The sequence below is a fragment of the Melospiza georgiana genome, chromosome 12 (assembly GCF_028018845.1).
Source record: "Melospiza georgiana isolate bMelGeo1 chromosome 12, bMelGeo1.pri, whole genome shotgun sequence".
Lineage (NCBI taxonomy): Eukaryota > Metazoa > Chordata > Aves > Passeriformes > Passerellidae > Melospiza > Melospiza georgiana.
Window position 1 is genome coordinate 4,476,948 of NC_080441.1, and position 6,000 is coordinate 4,482,947.

Sequence of the window (6,000 nt, forward strand, 5' to 3'; positions counted from 1 at the left end):
ACTGGAATGGGATTTTGCCTCATCTGGGAACAAGATGGACACATTTTTGCATGTTCTACAACCGCACTTCAGAAATATATGATTTTCCGTTCTTTAAAATATTAATTAATTAATCTCTTTTTTTTTTTTTTTTTCATACAAAACCCCAGAGTGTGTGGCTGAAAATGCCATTTCTTGCTGCCCTGGGAGGCTGTGAGCTGGCTCAGGGCTGCTCTCATCTGTGGCCTCAGCAAGAAGCAGGACTGGCAATTTTCAGAGTGCTGCTGATGGCCTGGAGACAGATAGAAAATACAAAACAACACCAGCAATTAGCAGTAAACCCCCTTAATTTGTGCAAACATTCCCAAATAAATGGGAATGTTCCCAAATAAATTCCCAATTTGTGCAAACATTCCCAAATTAAGACTCCTATCTGTGGTGGTGTTGCAGGGGTCTCAGGATGAGGGAAGAGATGAGAATTTTGACTCCAGGTTTCAGAAGGCTGATTTATTATTTTATTATATATACTATATTAAAAGAAAATGCTATACTAAAACTATACTAAAAGAATAGAAGAAAGGATTTCATCAGAAGGCAGGAAAGGAAAGGAAAGGAAAGGAAAGGAAAGGAAAGGAAAGGAAAGGAAAGGAAAGGAAAGGAAAGGAAAGGAAAGGAAAGGAAAGGAAAGGAAAGGAAAGGAAAGGAAAGGAAAGGAAAGGAAAGGAAAGGAAAGGAAAGGAAAGGAAAGGAAAGGAAAGGAAAGGAAAGGAAAGGAAAGGAAAGGAAAGGAAAGGAAAGGAAAGGAAAGGGAGAATAAAATCTTGTGACTGCTCACAGCCTCGACACAGGTGCCTGTCATTGGCCATCAATTAAAAACAATTCACATGCTGGGTAAACAATTCCCCAAATCACATTGTGGAGAAGATGAAGCTTCCCAGCTTCTCAGGAGAAAAGATCCTGGCCAAAGGGATTTTTCATCAAATGTGTCAGTGACACCTGTCACCTTTGCAGATTATTTTCAATGGGTTTTCCCCTCTTTAGTTTAGCAGCTGAGCTGATATAAAACCATGGATGTGCCCTCCCTGCTGGGGACAGGGCTGGGGACAGGAACAGGGATGGGGACAGGGCTGGGGACAGGGCTGAGGACAGGAACAGGGATGGGGACAGGGCTGGGGACAAAACGGATGGGGACAGGGCTGGGGACAAGGACAGGATGGGGACATGGATGAGGACAGGACTGGGGACAGGGACAGGGACAGGGCTGGGGACAGGGACAGGGACATGGATGTGAGGACAGGGCTGGTGACAAGGACGGGCTGGGGATAGGGATAAGCTGGAGACAGGGACAGAGCTGGGGACAGGGCCAGGTTGAGGACAGGGACAGGGACACGGATGTGAGGACAGGGCTGGGGACAGGGACAGGGACAGGGACAGGGACAGGGAGGGGTGGCAGCAGCAGCTGCTCGCTGCTCCCACGCCGCAGCCATGTGTTGATTCACTGTGAAATTGATTTGGGCAGCTCGAGGCAATCGGTTTCCAAGATACCACATCCCTCAGATATTTCCAAGCCCTCTCTCTCCCTGGCAGGGTATTATATTTAAATTTAAATGTCGATGGATGAGCCGGGTGTGTATTTATAGCCAGCTCAGATGGGCTCTGGAAGGGCTGCCCAGGGAAGGGTGTGTGTGTGGCTGGAATTCTGAGGGGGAATTCTGGCAGTGGGGCCCCTCTGAGTCACCAGAAAAGTGGAAATATTGGTGAAACTGGTTGAGCATTGTGAGCCCTGGAGCTGCACACACATCTTGTGAGCTCGGGGTTTCAATGCCTGGAAAGAAAAGTTGTGTATGTGCAAGAGGGGACAGCTCTGAGCAGGCAGGAGGGGCAGAGGTGCCCTGGGAGGTGGCTGGGACAGGGAAGGGACAGGGACAGGGACAGGGACAGGGACAGGGACACACAGGTCACCCCATCCTGGGGTGGCTCTGAGCAGCAATGACTGGAAGGGCCTGCCGAGTTCCCAAATTCCTGCTTTGGGCTCCTTCAGCAAGAGGAGCGTTCACCCCAATCCTGAGGCCTGGCATGAGCCCAGCTTGGGCAATGCAGAGCTTTTCTTGTTTTAGCCCAAAACGAGCTGTGAAATACACCAAGAACGGAGATAAAACAAAGGCTTGGATTTGTGGCCTCCCAACTTTGCCACTTGGACTTAGAGGGGGATCCAGGACCCAGGATCAGCCCAAGGCTGGACTCAATGACTCAGAGCTCTTTTCCAGCCTAGAGGATTCTGTGAAATCTCCCTCTCATCCATCCCTTGGGTGTGTGCAGCCTCAGGAGCCCACAGCAGGAAGAGAACAGGACCAATCCAGCGGGGAACTGCAGGTGACAAAGGTTAAAATGAAACAGAAAGGGGAACTGGAGAACAAGGAGGAGAGCTGGCAACGCTCAGAGTGCCCACCATGGACACCCAGAGACTGATGGCAGATTTCCCCTCACAAGTGATTCCAGATTTCCCACCCAGGGGCTGTGACTGGTCCAGCCAGCTGAGGGACATTTTGTCATTGTGTTTGCTGTCCCTGCCCTTCCTCTGGGGGAGAGAGGAGCAGCAGGAATGGGAATGGGAGCAGGGCCCAGCGAGGCTGGGGGGGCCCTGGCTGACCCTTCGGAGGGCTCGGAGCTGTCACCTGAGGTGTCCCTTGGTGTCACCTGCAGTGTAACCTGGAGTGTCACCTGCAGTGTCCTTGGGTGTCACCTGGAGTGTCCCTCGGTGTCCCTTGGTGTCACCCTGGGGATGTGTGACGCTGCCAGCGCTGCCGTGGGAGGAGCTGTGGGCTGCCATCACGGGTGGTTTTTAGCTCAACCAGGAAAAAAATAAACCCAACCTGGCTTTTTATTTTATTTTTTTTGTTTGCTTCAAGCCTCACTATGAGCTGCATATTGTGGAGTTTTCACTGGGATGTTTTAGGAGCGGAATGCATGCGAGGAAAGGAAGATCTGTGCGCAAAATGATGATTTGTATTAAAAGCAGTGTAGTAATAAGCAAAAATTAAAATACAATTCATTAGAAAATCCACTGCTTAAGAGGTTTTAAAAGCTGTTTTTACCTTTATCTACTAATAATGTTGAGTTACTCTTTTTATTTATATCCTAAAGGCTTTACAATGATGAGTATTTTTGCTGGAAAATGTATGAGAGTCCAGTGTATGAGAGCTTGAACAGATCCTACTCATGCTCTGGATAAACTGAGTCATTCCAGCTTTCTCATGCCAAGCTCTGACCTTTGATAACTTTAATTCATGCTTTTGGGGTGATTCCTTGAACTGCTTCAAGGTGTGTTGTCATTTACAATATAACCAGTGAGGATTATAAACGTGTTCAGGGCTGATCAGCCTGCTGGGCAGTGAGGGGTTAAAGGCACCTGTAAAAGTTCAGACCACGATTTCCAGCTCAAAAACATCTTGAGGGAGGAGGGAATCGGGTCCTTGGGAGGTGTCTGTAGGACAGGTTGGGGTCTACAGGAATAGGTTGGGGTGGGAAGGACCTTAAAGCCCATTCAGTGCCATGGGCAGGGAAAACTTTTACTGTCCCAGGCTGCTCCAAGCCCTGTCCAGCCTGGCCTTGGGCACTGCCAGGGATCCAGGAGCAGCCACAGCTGCTCTGGGCACCCTGTGCCAGGGCATCACCCCCATCAGAGGGAAGAATTTTTGGCTGATATCCCAGCTTTTGCAAATATCCCAGCTAACCCTGCCCTCTGGCAGTCTGAAGCCTTTCATCCCATTCATTCCCCCTGTCCTGGCGCTCCAGGCCCATCCAGTCCCTCTCCATCTTCCCTGGGGGCTCTGGAAGGCCACAATGAGATTTCTCCTCCAGCCTGAGCAACCCCAGCTCTGCCAAGCTTTCCTTCAGCAGAGCTGCTCCATCCCTCTGACCACGCTGGGATATTTCAGGGCTGTTGAGCTGCAGTTGTTCTGGCAGGAGCTTTTCCCACAGAGCTTTTCCCACAGAGCTTTTCCCAGCCCGTGTGAGCTCCTCACCAGGAACGGGAGCAGCAGCCAAGGTGTGTGCGTGGAGCTCTCCCTGTTTTCCAGCTGTAAGGAGCAGAATGGAGCAGAGGTGTCACTGTGAGGAGCCAGCAGCTCTGAGAAAGCTCCCCCAGAGTCTCCAAGGGAATTTGGAGGAAGCCAGAACGGCGGGGTTGGAGCGAAACGCGGGCAGACAAACAGGGAGTGACAATCTTGGGCTCCCCCGAGCTTTGCACAGCTCTCAGCAGATCCATCAGAGTGACACGAGGGGAGTCACGGGGAAATGCTGAGCAATCAGTGTGGCATTTCATGGAGGAAAAATCCTCTGTGGAGAAAATATTTATGGCAAAAGGTTCTGTACAGAAACTTGATACCATGTGTTTTATCCCATTAAAATCTTATCTATGGGGTCTGGGGGTCTCCTGCTGGTTCTGTGCTCAGGTAATCATCTCCCTCACTCAAAAAATGCCATTAATTGAGTCCATTGGGTGCAAAAAAATGCCATTAATTGAGTCCATTGGGCCAAGTGAGTCCAAAAAACTGCCATTAATTGATATAAAATGGGTTCATAGTTTTATTTGTAGCATTAATACAGATGGAATCATCTCTGAGTGAAAACACCTTCCACCTAGAGTGCTAAAGAACCAATATTAATAGCTAGGTGCAACATAAAACACTTTATAATTGTCTTATTAAAATGCATTAAGCAATGAGGACTTTGTCATAACGGAAGAAATACATTACTTCTGTTGCTGCCAGCTGAATGATTGTGCTTAATCACCCATTGTTTGGTGATTGAAAATCTGGAAAGGTGTTTTAATTTAAGTTTCGAGGCATTCTCAGAGTTCATGTGCTGCTGAAAGGCATTGTTGGAAGGCAGTTGTGGCACTCACAAAGGCTCAGTCTCCCAGTAAATCCAAGTTGCTGCTCCCCCAGCCCTGGCTGCTGAGCTCAGGGACAATTTTAGATATCATTATTTAACAAGGCTGACTCCTTTCTCTGAGTTAATTTGATCTTCAGCCCTTGATCATCTGCCTCTGTTTATGTGCAGTTATCCATCCTTGAAAATTTTCTAAGTAATATTTCGCTGTGAATATTGGAAGTATTTTAATTCTGACTATCTCTTTCAATGGCTCCTGTAATTACAAGGTACGTCATTCATTTGAGATTTAAATCTGCTTCCTTCCCACACAAACCCAGCATTATTTCTTTTTTTCCTCGAGATTACTGTTAGCAGATTTTTAAAGTGAGGTTTATTAAATTTTTGTGTTAAAATAGCAGATCCTCCTCTTTGGAAGAGTCCTGCCCTGGTGCTTTTTGCTGGCCTGCCAGGGGAGGTACTACACTGTGCTTGTTGCAGGAAGAAAAATCAAAGATTGTTCCTTCTCCGTTTACAAGGTAAATATTGATGCTCAGAATTAAATTTCAAATTAAAGTTCAAATACTTGCCTCAAAACACCCAAAACTGGTGAAATGCAATTAGGCTGGAGCTGGGGTTTTGTAGCTTCATTAGGGAGGTTGAGATGCCCCACTGGAATTATCCTTGCTGCTTACAGGTGATTTCTGCTCATGCTGCTGGGCTGGGCTGTGGCTGAGCCATTCTTTGCAAGTCTGACCTCATCCTGTGAGATGTTTCCTCCACTGAGTGCTCTGCCTCTCACTGAAGCCAACTCACAACATCTACTAAAAACCCTTCCATTAAGGGCGGTGAGGATCTGCCTCTCACAAGGCATGGACTGGATTTTTTCCTGATCCCTGGAAGTCTGCTTGTCTCTCAGATTTTTACCCCTTTCACAGCTCCACCTATGCCTGGGACAGCTCCTCAGTGGCAGGAGAAGCAACTCTTCCAGTGTCAAAGTCAACCTGTAGAAGACTCTTCATAATTGGCTCATCCCTGCAGGTTTTCAGCAAAGGAGGAAATTTGACAAAGAAGTGGCAGTGGTGGAGAGCCCTGTCCCTCCTTGCTCAGCACTCCCCCGTGGCTGCTGCTGGTTATTGAGAACAAGGC